This window comes from Saimiri boliviensis, chromosome 4 (assembly GCF_048565385.1).
Source record: "Saimiri boliviensis isolate mSaiBol1 chromosome 4, mSaiBol1.pri, whole genome shotgun sequence".
Lineage (NCBI taxonomy): Eukaryota > Metazoa > Chordata > Mammalia > Primates > Cebidae > Saimiri > Saimiri boliviensis.
The window spans coordinates 116,030,838-116,047,582 of record NC_133452.1 but is presented as its reverse complement, the minus strand read 5'-3'; the positions used below and the strand labels follow the sequence as shown (position 1 = coordinate 116,047,582).

At 37.4% G+C, this 16,745-nt stretch overlaps 1 long non-coding RNA gene across 1 annotated transcript; it reads right to left on the bottom strand.

The window, feature by feature from the left end:
- Nucleotides 1-848: 848 nt before the first annotated feature.
- Nucleotides 849-10,572, bottom strand: LOC141584158 (uncharacterized). The gene is made up of 3 exons (XR_012517097.1): nt 10,494-10,572; nt 8,697-8,732; nt 849-1,296 (listed from the first exon to the last, which is right to left on the bottom strand). It is a non-coding gene; the product is annotated as an uncharacterized LOC141584158 (long non-coding RNA).
- Nucleotides 10,573-16,745: the final 6,173 nt, after the last annotated feature.

Here is a 16,745-nt window from a genome sequence, read left to right as displayed (position 1 = left end):
TTCTGGGACGTAAGTAAAGTTCCTGTCCTCATGGACTTATGTGAATAGGATGGGGAGAGGTAATTCGTAAGCAAACAAATAAATTCACTTATTTAGTCAGGAAATGACTAAAATGCTTTATTTGGAAGGTGCTGTGAATGTAACAGTATGTTTAGGCTGCTATAGTCATGCGGTCAGGGAAGGCTGCTTTGAAGATGAGATGTTCATGCCAAGAACAGCAGAAAAGAGCTTGTCATTATAAGAGTGTGGGACGGGAACGCTGAGGCAAAATCTTGGGGAGGGTCAGACTTGCAGACTTGGGAACAGAGACGAGACATGGCTGAGATGTAGCATGAGTGAGAGAAGGCATTTTATAAGGCAGGAGAGGGGTTAGTTCACATGAGGCTTTTAGGCCATGGCAAAGAGTTAGATTTTAATCTATAAATTCCAAGAAACAATTGAAGTGTTTTGCTCATGAAAGGGATCAAAGAAAACAATATAGAATGTTTAATTTTATATGCCAAAGGCCTTTTTCAGAATTAAAAGCAAGTTTAAATGAGGAACAATGATTTTACAATACATTATTTTGCTCAGTTATCAGATTTTGATGGCTTTAGACTAGTTTCCAAGATAAACAACCAACTGGGATTAAAAATGTTTATTTTTAAATTTTTTGGCAGATCCAGTCCTGGCTGAGAGATTAGGATGTTAACTAGTGGTAATATTTAAGACTGGCATGCAAGGTTAAGATGACCTTTTGCTTTGGGGATAAATGCCTTATATATCCATATTATGGTTCTAGGCTGAGATCACCACATTGTTTATGCCATCACAGGGAAATATTTGATCTCACTGTCAGTCCAACCCTCTCCAGGGTGATCATGTGGCCTCCAGGAAAGAATAATGACTTCTCATTTATCAGACTTAAAAGGGAAGAATTGCTTTGGGTTGTGAATATCAGAAGCCAGACTAATATAGCCTTAAACACATATGGATTTATTTACTTATTTTTTGCTTCATTCAGCACAGTTTAGAGTAGGCAAGTGGTTCAGAGGTTCAAGTTATAACAAAGTCAACCTCTTTGGAATTCTCTTGGTCTACCCGTCATGGTCCCTGGATGGCTGCAACAGTATCTATCAACACATCTAGAATTCAGGCATGGAGAAAAGGGTGGTGTCCGCATCAGGAAATCAGACTTTTCTGGGCAGTCACAGAACTCTTCTGCTCAACCTCATTGGTTTGAACTATGTCACAGAGCTTTTTTCTTTTTTTTTTTTTTTCATTAGCATGGTAGTCTGAGAAGATGATTTTTACCACCTGCAGTCAAAGAAGAAAAGGAAAACGAGGTTGACATGGGTTTGTTTGAGCCATCCTATGTTACTTTTTCATGGCAGATTTCTTTTGGAACTTTAGTTCCCCCTAGCAGTGACAAGAACTACAGCAGATAGCAATCGGCTGCAAACTCTTGGCGTGAGAAATTACACCTACAAATTGTTATCTTGGGAGAGCTAAATAAATTTTCCAGCTGACTATGAAATCTGCAAGTGAAGGTAAACATCTGTATCAGATAGTAAATAAAATTTTAGGACTGACTAACTTCCATAATTGATCCCAGATTTTGGCGATTAGAGTCACACATATAGCCATCTATTTAAATAATCTTTATCCTTGAGAGGGTGAGATACTTGGCTTCACTTGGTTGTATAATAAAGCATCCTGACGCACGAGCACAGTTACTTCTGAGTGAGGCAGGCTCTTTGGCTGAAGCTCAGCTTGTGTATTTTCATGCAACTTTAGAGTATTGTCCCTGTGATTTATTCTTGGATGGAAAAGGAGATGCAGACTCTCAGATTTTATAGTAACTGAAAATGCCTTTAAAGGGGAAAAGAAAAGCAGTTAAGTGGCTGGAAGCACTGTAACAATAGTAAATCCTAGACATTGTCTTCATAGAACAATGAAAGTGATTTGTCCAGAAGCTGATAAACTGAATTAATTTTTAAAAATAAGACTTGATTAGTCAGTGGGTGCAGAAAAAGTGTATATTCGAGGAGTGGCATGAACTCTACCATTTCCTGTGCTCTCTTGGCAAGTTTCCTCAAGGGTAAAACAGGGAAAATAACAGGAAATGGGGAGCTGTAATGGACGTTTGCATTTGGCAACATAGCAGCCCGATTCCAAGAGATTCCCAAGATAGATGGAAGACATGGCCTTTTTCCTCAAGCAAATGAAAAAAAGATTTCTTCCTTTCATCTGTGGAAGCAAGCTGGAAGTTGCCTAGAACCCCAGACAGCAAGTAGATTTTGCTGAAAAATCATCTCTAATTGCTTCCTAAGGTCACAGCCAACTCTTTAGGGAGAGGCCTCAAGAGGCAGCTGGCCACGATGTTTGGAGGGTTGAGGCATACTCTGCAGAGTGGAGTTCTGTTGGTGTCCACTGTCCAGTGTGGGCTACCTAAGGAGATGGTTTTGGTGGCAGGGTTTTGGCTATGCCTTTCCCAACTTTCTCCTATTTGATCCTGGTTCCCTGGGCTTCCTGTAGATTTTTTTTCCAAAATTCCCACTTCCCGTCTTAGTACCAGAGTGAGTTTCTGGTATTTGTAACAGGGAGTTTTGCAGGGACAGGATGGGAGTAGTGGACATGCAGAGGCACCAGCCACATCCTTCTTCAAGGGAGGACTTGAGGCTCTGCTGCCTGCTCTTTCAGGGTTTGCCTCACCGGCAGAGATACTTGTGCTGGATGGTTGCCAAACCTCGACTTCATTTTATACTATGCCCCATTCATATACCCTTAAGTATTTAAAAATTCATCCCTTTGGGATGTTCATTTTTACAAGCATTTAAAAATGCAGCTTGGGAATCTTTACTGTCTCCATTAAAAGACTCCTTCGGGGTGTGCCTCGATTGGCTGGGTTAACTAGTGGCAACAAATAGTGATTCTTTAGAGCAGTTTTAACGGCCAGAAAGCTCATCCTTGCTGCATATAAAGCTGTTATTTCTTCAGGCAATAAACTAGCACAGTTCTTGAAAGTATCAAATATGATATATGTCCCCCTCTAGAATAGCCCTTGCTGGTGAGAATATATCCTGTTGATTTTTACTAAATTTGGATGAAAACTAATTTTTGAATATTTTTGATATTCAATGCATATCTGATGTTTACTTCAATCTCAATTTTATGGAAGAAGCAAAAGTAGCATTATTGAGTGCCTCCAATACACCCGGATTGTGCCAGGCACTTTCATAATTCTTCCCTTAATCCTCCCAGCAACCCTGAAATTTATGCAGCATGATCTTCACTTTATAGAAAAGGGACTCTGTAAATCTAAGATTCAGATTGTTTGCAAGTCTAAGATACAGATTATTTTAAAAAGCCAAATTAGCTCAAGGTCACCCAGCTAAGACATAGTGACAAAGGGATGCCACACAGGCTGGTCTAATTCTAAGACTCATATTTTTGTTTATCTGGTCATTAAATATTCAGTGATTGCCTAACCCCTACTGGGGATAGCAGAAAATAATGAGTAAGTGTCTCTTTCCTGAAAGAGCTTATTGACTAGAAGGGGAGACAGATTCAAAACCAATTAGATAGATAGATGATTGATAGGTAGATAGATAATAGAGATGCAGGCACGAGCATGCGCACGCACGCACACACACACATACACACACACACACAGTACAGGAGTGATGGTGCTACTTTGTGGTGATCTACCCTGGTATTTTGTGAAGTCTACTAAAATCCACTACATTGGGCCAGAGACCCATGACACAGAGGTGTTGTAATACAGGTGTGCAACGATGCATGTCTGTAGTCATAAAGATGTGTAGTGATAGAGGTGTGAAATGTACAGATATGTAATGATACAGGTATGAAATGATACAGATGTGTAGTGATACATATGTGGAGTGATACAGATGTGGAGTGTACAGATGTGGAGTGTACAGATGTGGAGTGTACAGATGTGGAGTGTACATATGTGGAGTGATACAGATGTGGAGTGATACAGGTGTGGAATGATACAGTTGTGTAGCAATACAGGTATAGAATGATACAGATGTATAGTGATACAGGCATAGAATGATAGAGGTGTGTAAGGGTACATATTTTAAATGTTTCACTTTTGTCAGAAGTGGATGGAGATAATTGGTCTATTACTTCTTAAAGAATAAAACTGGGCCCCCATGTAGTTTACATATCTTTAACAAAGAGAGAGAATTATGCAGTGCCTTGAGGGTCTTTGTACAAAGTTTCTTGTAGTTGGAGAATTTTGCTAAAATATGATATTAATGGGTAGATAGATAGAAAAATAGATAAGGGAGTAGTTTACTCATTAATTTTCTGAAGGGTCCTCAGTCTCTCTTCTGATCAAGGTGCATGAGAGATAGTCGCTGGGTTGTGCTTGAGCCCAAGGACTTTGGGACTGTTGAGGACTCCAACCTTCAGACAGTGTGTTCCAGTATGGTTAACTATTTAATTACAGGGAAAACAAAAACTAACACTTAAATGAGCTCGGGTTGCTTGGTGCCTTGTGTTTTCCTTTTTATTTTGATGTTGTAAGGAATGCTGGCCTTGCCTCAATGTAGCAGACACACTACTAAATTGTGAAATGCAAGCTGCCAAACTTTTCTGTTCCTGAGTTCTTCCATCCTGTTCTATTAATCTCACGTGATTTTTGAGAGTATCAATTGAAAAGGCCTTACATGAGGGAGTTTTGTGTACTAGCAAGTGGGAGTTTTGTGTATTAGCAAGTGTTACACAAATGAAGGCCAGCATTTATAGTGCCTATAGAGAAGATCTCTTTGTGGGGAAAAAATTAATTGCAGGGAGGTAAATCATTAAGGAAACTCACAAAGAAGCAAGTAGAGAAGTCTTCTCCCCCTGTGCGGGGCTGGGTGGAAAAGACCTGTGGTCACTTCTGCACATTTCTCCTTTTGGTCAGGGGAGGTGGGTGCATGAAGCTAGAGGTGACTCCTGATTTATAGCACATCTAATTTGGTTTTTATGGTTGATGTTCTAACAAATCCAGACTCAGGAAGTAAATCCTACTCATCACTCAGGACTCTGATCAGCTCTACACATCAAGCCATGTTATTTTTTGCCATTTTCCCCTCATTTAAAAAATATTACTTTGTATTGACACATCCTTTGGTATATTTCTATTCTCTCTCTGTATGTTTAGGTATATTTCAAAATGTCTATTTAAAGTGGTGCTGTGAAAGTATTCTTTAGGTAAATGGTGAGGTTTTCTTGAATGGCTGTGGTCTGTATACTGCTGTTTTCTCTTGAATAAAAATAGAACCAAAAAATGGGTCATTTTAGTTCAGATTTTGCTTTTGGTACATTTCTGAAGTCTCTCTATGAAAATAAAAATAACAGATTTATAGCTGAAATGGGCCTCACAGATCATGTAATTAAATGGCCTCATTTTACAGATGAAGAGGCCCATGAATGTTAAATGATTTGTTTAAGGGTGCTCAGTAATTACTGGCTGAACTAGAACTAGAGCCCAAGTGATACAGGAGCGGGTCAGGGAAGTGCTGGGTAGAGAAGGGCTGGGTCCCTGGCAAGGGTTCCACCCTTGGGCCTGTGCTCACGGACCTAAGTGAGGACAAACAGTTCTGTTTCATGATCTGATTTTTCTGGTACACTAGGGCAAAAACCCCAGGATACAGAAAGCCCTCTGTCCTTGCAATAAGGCAGAGGGTCTAATTGAAATGATTGACACAAGCCACCTGTAGATGGCAAAGCCAAAAGAGTGCCCTGTAACACAGCCCACTGGGGCTTCCGAAGCTGGAAACACTCAACCCTAGATGCTGCCCTTTGGTCAGAGCCCAAAAAAACCGCTCCCACAACCTGCCCATCTGCATGCTTCCTCCAGGGGTTTGAGCAGTGGGATATTGAAGAAGTGAGCCACACCACCCTTGCACACCCAGTGAGGGGGTGAGGGGAATAAGGGAAAACTCCACCCATTTCACAAGGTTTGCTTGCTCTGAACTCAGTCCTTTCTGGATCACACCATGATTGACTTAGGAAGAGGGCCCAAGCGTCTCTTTCTAGGACACATCTGTTGCTACCTTAGAATATAGTTTTCCCTCCCTGTGTAGCAGTGAGAAAGAGGAGGGATTCTTCAAAGCTTAATAGAAACTGATATTCCTTATGCCAGAGATGTTTTTTAAAATATGTATTTTTTATGATTCTATGCTTGTTTGTGAATTTAAAATCAGCTTATTTAAATAAGGTATACTTGTTATTTTTACCTGTAGTCCTTCCATAAGTTTTCTTTGAAAGCATGTATTTTTTGGGTATGGATATTATCTTTTTCTTTCAAAAGATATTACTAACATTGCTTATTTTTCTTAAGTCTCCTATGACCTCTTCCCAGTGCTTGGTAGCTGTGTATTTTAAGTGCTCTTTTGTCTCCTGAATAAGTTTCCTCCAAAGTCAGATTTTCTGATAGTTCATCTTGGTTTTTCTTTTAAATGTTGATGCCAGAAGAACCTCACCACTTCTGTATCACGCCTGCTTTGTGACAGTAGGTGAGTTTTTCCATAGGCAGGACATCACTCTGGGTATACTGTGCATACACGGACCACAAGGGAAGGCAGGGTGTGTTTGCTGATAAGCACTAGCTGGGAGGAAGCTAGCTGAAATCCCAATTCCATACCTTAAGCCTTAAGCTTTCCCAGATGGTTAATTCAGTTTTTAAGAAATGAGCCCTCCATCTTGACTAGGAGTAAAATGCCCTACTATGCTCTTAGTGTTGCGGTAATGATGAGAGAGATAAAGGGTGAGGATTAGGATGGAGAATCTGGAGTACACTGTCATTCAACATAAAGACTTCCAGTGAACTCATCCTCACCCCATTTCAGTTCCATCTCTCACCTGTTTTGCAGCAACAGAGAACTAATACATATTCAAAAGCTTCTATGTGATCTAGAAGCAAATTAAAGAGTTGTGAGTAATAGAGTAAAGAACTGAGATGGAAAAAAACTTCAGGCTAGTTCAGAGTGTAGCCATTAGGTAGGACCCTAACTACAATTTGTGAAACACGAGATTTGCAGGTATAGGCCAAGGAATAAGTAGATTTGCATTGTTGAAAAGTGGAAACATTTCCTGCTGTTGAAGAGAGGAAAGTTTCAAATCATTATAAATGGAAACTTAAAGACAAGAGCATGGTAAGTTATTATACTGTGGCCTAGGTTGAAAAACATTATGTTGGGGTCAAACAAATATTACATGACCATACTGACAAGCATAGCCTTCATCTCTGGAGCTGTAAGAAACGTAGGGCTCACTTAGTCAGAACCTTTTTTGCACAAAGAGAAAGACGAGACATAAAGAGGTTAGTGATGTGAACCTTTAAGCCATATCTTAATCCCACAAAGCCCATTATAGTGTAAATGTAGACAGCCTGGAATCATTTTACAACATCTCTGCTCTGGTCTTCCTCATTACACATTTGATTCATTTCCAAGGACGAAAGTGTAAATGTGCTTTCAGGATGCTGACTGTTCAATAATTTATGTAAGGCTGTAAACACATTTCAGCACATTTAGGAAACAGATTTTCCTTTTTTTCTATAGCGCAATCTCTAAACAATTTCTGATCAATTCAAATCCCTTGTTATCAATGGTGTTGTCAGTTCCATCTTTTATAGTATTGATAAAATCTGTCCTAAAATGTACGTCTTACTATGTCATCATGTCTAAGAATTATCTTTCCACCATTTTGTCCATATTGCAAATTTTGCCAAAATTATTTCTTTTTGCTAGCCAGAGATCTTAATATCATCCTTTCTCTTATAAAATTCATTCACCAGTACTAATGTCATCTATCTCCTTTTTGTCATGTTTACACATATGTTATATACATAGCCCTTTGATATCTTAAATTCTTCCTGCACCATTTCCCTATATTAACTATGTCTCTGTAATACCTGGGATGTGGCACATTTTTTCTTTTAGAGATACCTCACACAAATCAATCTTAGTGTATACTTCTAACAATGGTTAATATAATAGACATTCATTTCAGAGTTTCCTTTTTGCCTTTTAACTCAGCTTGACTTTTCCTTTTTGCATTTACCTGTAGATAACACTCCTGGTATCTAGTTTCTATTTTTTTTTTTGTATTTCTCTTTTTTATGCCATTAATATATTAAAGTCAATATAATTATTTCCTAGATTACTGTCTCAGATTTTAAGGCTGAAGGAACCATAAAGATAATGTACCAGAAGCTTTAATTTCCTTCATAATGTCTATCAAATACTTATACCAACTTTGTGTAAACAGTCATCTCCCACGTTTGTTTCCTATGCAGGCAACTTAATTTTTAGAACATTTTTCCTCATATCAGGTCAAATCTGGTACCAAATTTCCTCCTTGCTTTTTCCTCTCCTCCTTTCCTCAGTATTTAACAACTGATGCTATTTGCATGTTTCTCTTTTCTCTCCATTAATGTAAAGGGCTCCTTTATCATTTAAAAAAATGCATCTCTTTTGGTGGGTATGATTTTAAATTTGCATCATTAAGCATTATAACATGTTATTTTTCTAACTAATTAGAGAGGTTATAAAACCAACACCATATAAAACATACACTGTTTAAGTCCTATATTTCTTGAAAAAAAGAGAGAATGAACTAGGTTCATGATGGAAGGACAGAACAGCCTCACAGAAATTACTTATTTCCCACACTCTGTGCAGAAGTCCCCTTACCTTTGGGGCACATGTTTCAAGGTTCCCAGTGGATACCTGAAACCAAGAATAGAACCAAACTTGATTATTGTCAACTGAAGCAGGTTTCTGTTTGTGTCTCCCACCCACAGATCAAATGCCTTTTCCATCTTAACTGAGCACTTAGCACATACTGCACCATAGCTTTTCTGTTTCAGTTGAGGTGCAACATCAAAACTAGCACAAATGTCTTATTCTATCTTCACAATTTTATAGATAGAAGGTTTGCTCTTATGATAGATCTTAGCAACCTTAGCAGACATTTTACCACATTTGTAGTGGTACCACATCTACCACAGATGTAGTGACTTATACAACAAAAATGTATTATCTTACAGTTCTGTAGGTCTGAAGGCCTTGATGGGTCTCACTGGACTAAAATCAAGGTGTGGGCCGGGTGTGTCCTTTCTACAGGCCAGGGTAGGATCTGTTTCTTTGCCCATTCCAGCTTCTGGAGTCTGCCTCCATTCCTCCACTGGTGTCCCTTTTTCTCCATCTTCAAAGCAGTGCAGCATGTGAAGCCCTCCTCACATGGCATCACTTGGACCTCCCTTCTGCCTCCCTTCTACATCTTTAAGGACTTTTGCCATTAGAATTCCCCACCCGGATAATTCCAGGATAATCTCCCTATCTCAACTTTAATTACACCTGCAAAGTCCTTTTTGTCAAGTAACCTAACATTCACAATTTCTAGGGATTAGGACATGGATATCTTTGGAGCCATTCTTCTGCCTATTGCAGACATTATACCTGCAAGTTTGGGGGTTGCCACCCATAGACTTAAGAGTGTCTCATGTCCTTTGTTAACTCATTGAATCAGAAGCTATTGTATGCCTACTGTTTAAAAACAATTATGTTAAATATTTTGAGAGATGTAAAAAGAAATTGAAATTCTGTTAGGTAAGCCATCTCCATCCGATACAAATCTGGTATACCTTCTCCAGTGTCCTCAATAATGCCGTAATAATAATGTCTTCTCTGTCTCTGTCCTGCACTGGTTGACCCTCCACCTTTGAACTTGGATGAAGCACCACACTGTAGGGAGTGAGATCTGGCAGTCACCAGGGGGCTGAATAGGATCTGAGCACTGACTGGTGGGGATGATTCACACAACCTCAAAGTTCAGAGGAGTTAGTCTCCAATGGGGTAAACCCTGGTCAAAGGGAAGAGGGAGATGACAGTGGGTATTAGTTCCCCTTCCTTTGTGTGTTATGTGGAATACTGTAAGGTACACTTCCTCCTTACAACATTCTGGAGAAGTTCTGCTGCTGAGTGAACACACTTGCTGAGCAACTTCTGCATTTCTCCATGGCTAGCTGTGAAGCAATAGCTAACACAGTAACACTTTGCATCATATTTTCCTTTTTTTTCTTTCTTTCTTTTCTTTTTTCAATTTAGCAGAAAGCCCAAATGCAGTCCCCCACTACCACAAATTATGCAGTAGAGTTTCCCACATTTGGGGAAATTGCAGGGGTCATTACGTTTTCCTTTGCTTCCCTTTCCTTTATCCTTGAGGCCCTGGGTTTGCACCTCCCAAATAAGTTGTTAGCAACTTAAACTTTGCCTCAAGTTTTGTTTTCTAGAAGACCAGGGCTAAGACACCATCTAAGTAGGCCTTCTCCAAATATCAAGAAATGAATAAGAAAAATTTCTCTCAACTTTTAAATGCTTTTTCTATTAAAATATCCTTAAAATATTGGTGATAATTAGTGTTCAACATAAACTGTAAGAAATAGAGCCACACAATGAGGAAAAGTTTTAGAAGAACTATAAACCTACCTTCTTTTTCACAGTTTTTGCTGTTGCTCTTGTGCCAAGCTTCATCTGTTAAAAATGAGGAGATTGCTCTGTGGAAAATGAGGAAACCACGGGTCAGGGAGAATTATCCTGTGTACACTACACCAAAATTTGGACTTTTGCCTAGTATTAAATAAACAGCTTTCATAGGGGCTTCCTTACATAGCCTGCCCCAGTATCTACCACATATATATGCCTCATTTTACTAGTTGGCCATGAGCTCATATTTAGAGGTTCCTTCCAATCAGGTTGTAAAGGCTTATGGGCGGGTTCTCTTTAAAAGTCTTTTTGATTTTCCCACAGGGTTAAGCAGAAAGAGTGCCTTTTGTACAGTAAGCACTTGATAATAGTTTATTTATTATTAGAAATAACTGGCAATGATTACTCATACAGTAAAACTGAATCTAATGAGAAATCGTTAGTATTTTTTCTGTTCCTGCACAATGACCAGAGAATGATGTCAACACTACAAAGATATTCTTTGCAGCTGAAGTTGACATTTTCCTATGTAGTTCTGAAGGTCCCCTAGACATGACCAAATGAGGGATCATAGCATATAACTCCATGTCCAGAAGAATATTCTGGTGCATGTTTAGGAGTACCTGCACCCAGTGGAGAGCAAGAGCTGAAGAGCCATGAGTTGCCTGAGGGATGGTGGATATCCTTTGTCCTGCCTTAGGTTATACAAATCCTTCCAGAGGACTCACTTTTTTAGCTTTACAAAAATCGGCCCCCTTGTGCAAAGAACCAAGGATGATATGTATTTGCCATTTTCATTTCTCAGAAATAGCAATTCAAATTATATTAATCTCAGGTGATATTTACCTTGGTTAAAGTACGCATTTTAAAGCAGACAATTTTCCTTTAGTCAAAGTGGGATTGATAGATAGTTTTAAAAATAGTTGGATCAGCCTGTGGTGCACATCAAGCTATAAAAATAGAAGCCAGGTCTATGCTTGACAGACTCCAAAGAAAGTCTTTGGTGTGATTAGCTAATATGATACTGCAGGTCTCTTAAATATTAATGAACCACTAATGCCAATTTGAGAAACTGTACAAAGAACATTGAAGCCTTTTAAAATTATCATTCAGGCAGAAGTAAGATTTACATTTAGGTTTGCAACAATTAGATAATTATGAATAAGCATATGTTAACATACATCTATTTTTACACAATACAGCATTGTATGTATGACTCAAGAAGAAAGATAGATGTTTGTTACTAATCAAGATACTTTCCCTGAACTTGCTCTTTGGTAATGGATGGGAAACACATCTATCTATACTATGAGGCATCCACCAACTTCTGTGGATCAAGTGACCAGTGGTGAAACTGCTCACTCTTTGCATTGAACCAGAAATATCCTCCTAAACCATGTGGCAGCATAACTTATTCAGGTTATAATGTGTATTCACTGCTGATGAAGAGTCAGAAAGAATGAGATTTATGTATGATTGATGTTCATTTCGTTTCTCGCTTACTACCACCCTCATATATACCTCAGAGTTGTTGGTGGGCCCACATGAGAAGTTTAAAGACATCCTCTCATTAATTTTGAAGAAGTCAAAATTATCTGAGTTTCTGCTAGGAGTCTCTGAGGAGGGATGGAGAGGAACAAGGCCCACAAGGTAGGTCAGGCACTTTCTAAGCAGCTCTGCTATATGCTTCATCATAACATCATCTGTATTATAATTTCATATTTATTTGTCTCAGCTTCCTATTGAACTAAAAATGCTCAATTATTGAATAATGAATAAATATTGATATAGATTCTTCCTGCATGAATTTTTAGTTTCCAAAACTTGTTTTTCTTTGTTATGATAACATAGATAAAGGAAAATTACATAACCTCTTGTTCCCAATGTTGAGAAGTGGTAGGTAGATATACTGAGAACTTTCAGGAAAAGGGAAATAATATTCGTCTAAAAATATTTTTACCACTGTGAGTGAGTTCCTGTAGCAAATAAAATCTTAAAATTTAGTTGGGGACTTACTATGGCTCATGTGCCCTGCTATACAGCATTTGACCAGCTCTGAACACATTGGAACTCTTCCATGGACAAATGGGATCATGTCAAGTTCAAAAGCTTCTGCACAGCAAGGGGAAGAATCAACAAAGTGAAGTGACAACCACAGAAGAGGAGAAAATATTTCCAAAATATCCATCTGACAAGCAATTAATAACCAGAATAAATAAGGAGCTCAAACAACTCTATAGAAAAACACCTAACAATTTGATTAAAAATTGGGCAAAAATCTGAGTAGACATTTCTCAAAAGAAGACATACAAATTGCAAACAGTATATGAAAAGGTGCTCAACACCACTGATCATCAGATAAATGCAAATCAAAACTACAGTGGGATATCATCTTAACCCAGGTAAAATAACTTTTATCCAAAAGATAGGCCATGACAAATGTTAGTGAGAATATGAAGAAAAGGGAATACCTTGTATGCTGTTGGTGGAAATGTAAATTAGTACAACCATGATGGAGACAAGTTTGGAGGTTCCTCAAAAAAAAAAAAAAAAAACTAAAAATAAAGCTACCATATGATCCAGCAATCCCACTGCTGGGTGTATACTCAAAAGAAAGGAAATCAGCATATCAGAGATATCTGCACTCCCATGTTTACTGCAGAACTATTCACAGCAGCCAAGATTTGGAAGCAACCTAAGTATTCATGAATGGATAGAGGAACGGATAAATGCATAAAGAAAAAGTGGCACAAATATAGAACACAGTACTGCTCAGCCCTAAAAAGAACGCGATCCTGTCATTTGTAGCAACATAGATGAACTGGAGGTCATTAAGTGAAATAAACCAGGCACAGAAACAAAAATTTCACATGTTCTTACTTATTTGTGGGAGCTAAAAATTACAACAATTGAACTTATGGAGATAGAGGTAGAAGGATGGTTGCCATAGGCTGGAAAGGGTAGTAGGGGTGGGATACAGGGGAAAATGGGGATGGTAAAGAGGCACAAAAATAGTTAGAAAAAAATGAGTAAGACCTAATATTTGATAGCACAACAGAAGGACTACAAGAATAATTTAATTGTACATTAAAAATAACTGAGTATAATTGGATTGTCTGCAACATAAATGCCTGAGGTGATGTATATGCTATGTACCCTGATGTGATTATGACACATTTCATGCCTGTATCAAAATATCTCATGTAACCCATAATATATATACCTACTATGTATTCACAAAAATTAAAAATTCAAAAAGCATACTTCCAATATTTTATTTACTTTTTTCCTGATTATAAATATAACATTCTCCAGTTTAAAGGAAGTTATGACATACAGAAACATATAAAAAAAAATCATAATCTCACCATGAGATAATTTTTAATTTTTTCTTCCTTTAGACTTTTACAGTGTTAGGTGTGAGCATATGTGTGTACACTGACACATATATATTTTTCAATTGGTGATTTTAAAAATTTCAATCTTTTGAGGGTACAGGTGGGATTTTGGTTACATGGATAAGTTCTTTCGTAGTGATTTCTGACATTTTAGTGCACCTGTCACCTGAGCAGTGTACACTCTACCCAATATGTAGTCTTTGATCCCTCACCCCCTCCCAACCTTCATCCTCAAGGCCCCAAAGTCCATTACACCCTTCTTATGCCTTTGTGTCCTCGTAGCTTAATTCCCGTTTACAAGTGAGAATATACAATATTTGGGTTTCCATTCCTGAGTTACTTCATTTAGAATAATGGCTGGCAGCTCCATCCAAGTTGCTATAAAAGACATTATGTCATTCCTTGTTATGGCAAGTAGCATTCCATGGGGTATAAATATCACACTTTATCCACTCGTTGGTTGATGAGCACTTAGGTTGGTTCCATATCTTTGCAATTGTGAATTGTACTGCTATAAACATGCATGTGCATGTGTCTTTTTCATATAATTACTTCTCCTTTGAGTAGATACACAGTAGTGAGATTGCTGGATCAAATGGTAGATCTACTTTTAGTTCTTTAAGGAATTTCCATATTGTTTTCCATAGTGGTTATTCTAATTTACATTCCCACTAGCAGAGTAAAAGTATTCCTTTTTTTTTTTTACCACGTCTATGCCAACAGCTATTGTTTTTTGACTTTTTATTTATGGCCATTCTTGCAGGAGTAAGGTGATATCTCACTGTGGGATGCTGGATTTTGTCAAATGCTTTTTCTGTGTCTATTGAGATGATCATATGGGTTTTGTTTTTAATTCCGTTTATGCCATGTAATTGACTTACATATGTTAAAGCATCCTTAGGATGAAACACATCTGATCATGATGTATTATCTTTTTTGATATGCTGTTGGATTTGCTTAGCTAGTATTTTGTTGAGGAATTTTGCCTCTATGTTCATCAGGGATATTGGTATGTAGTTTGCTTTTTTCATTATGTCCTTTCCTGGATTTTATTAGGGTGTTACTGGCTTCATAGAATGATTTAGGGAGGATTCTTCTTTATCTTTTGGAATATTTCAGTAGGTTTGGTAACAATTCTTTGAATGTGTGGTAGAATTCAGCTGTGAATCCATCTGGTTGTGGACATTTTTTTTGTTGGCATTTTTAAAAATTATTGCTTCAATCTCACTGTTACTGGTCTGTTCAGAGTTTCTATTTCTTTCTGATTTATTCTAAGATGGTTATATATTTCTGGAAATTTATTCATTTCCTCTAGATTTTCTAGTTTTGTGTGCATAAAGTTGTTCATAGTAGCTTTGGATGGTCTTTTGTATTTCTGTGGTACTGGTTGTAATATCTTCAGTTTCATTTCTAATTGAGCTTATTTAAATTTTCTCTTTTTTTCTTGGTTAAATCTCACTAATTGTCTATCGTTTTTGTTTTTCTCTTCAAATAACCAGATTTTGTTTCATTTATCTTTTGTATTTTTTCTTGTGTGTGTGTTTCAATTTTATTTAGTTCTGCTCTGATCTTTGTTATTTCTTTCTTCTGCTGGTTTGGGTTTGGTTTGTTCTTGTTTCTCTGCTTCCTTGAGGTGTGACGTTAGGTTGTCTATCTGTGCTCTTTCAGACTTCTTGACGTGGGGATTTAATGTTATGTACTTTCCTATTAGCACTGCTTTTGCTGTATCCTGGAGGTTTTGATCAGTTTTGTCACTATTATTATTCATTTCAAATAATTTTTACATTTCCATCTTGATTTCATTGTTAACCCAAAAATGATTCAAGAGCAATTTGTTTAATTTCCCTGTATTTGTATAGTTTTGAGGGCTCTTTTGGGGTTGATTTCAAGTTTTATTTTACTGTTGTCTGAGAAGACACTTGATATAATTTTGATTTTCTTAAATTTATTGAACTGATTTTGTGGCCTATCATATAGTTTACCTTGGAGAATATTCTATGTGCTCACAAGAAGAATTTATACTCTGCAGTTGTTGGGAAGAATGTTCTATAAATATCTGTTAAGTCCATTTGTTCTATGGTATAGTCCATTGTTTCTCTGTTGACTTTCTGTCTTGATGATCTGTACAGTGCTGTTAGAAGGGTACTGAAGTCTCCCACTATTACTGTATTGCTCTATATCATTTCTTAGGTCTAGTAGTTGTTTTATAAATCTGGGTGCTCCAGTGTTAGGTGCATATGCATTTAGGATTGTAATATCTTCTTGTTGCACTAATTTTTTATCATTACGTAATATCCTTGTCTTTTTTTTTTTTTAACTCTGGTTGCTTTAAGGTCTGTTTTGTCTGATATAAAAATAGTTACTCCTATTTGCTTTTGGTTTCCATTTGCATGGAGTATACTTTTCACTCTTTTGCCTATGTTTTAGGGCAGTTTCTTGAAGACAGCAGATAGCAGGTTGGTGGCTTTTATCCATTCTGCCATTCTGTATCTTTTAAGTGGAGCTTTTAGGCCATTTACATGCAATGTTAATATTGACATGTAGGATACCATTCTATTCATTATATTAGTTGTTACCTACTTTTTAAATTGTATTATTGTTTTATAGGCCCTGTGAGATTTATGCTTTAAGGAGGTTCTATTTTGGTGCATATTGAGCTTTTATTTCAAGATTTAGAACTCCTCTTAGTATTTCTTGAATTCTAGTTTGGTAGCAGCAATTCCTTCAGCCTTTGTTTGTCTGAAAAAAATCTATCTTTCCTTCATTTATGAAGCTTATTTTTGCTAGATACAAAATTCTTGGCTGACAGTTATTTTGCTTAAGGAAGCTAAAGATAGGACCCGTGTCTCTTCTGACT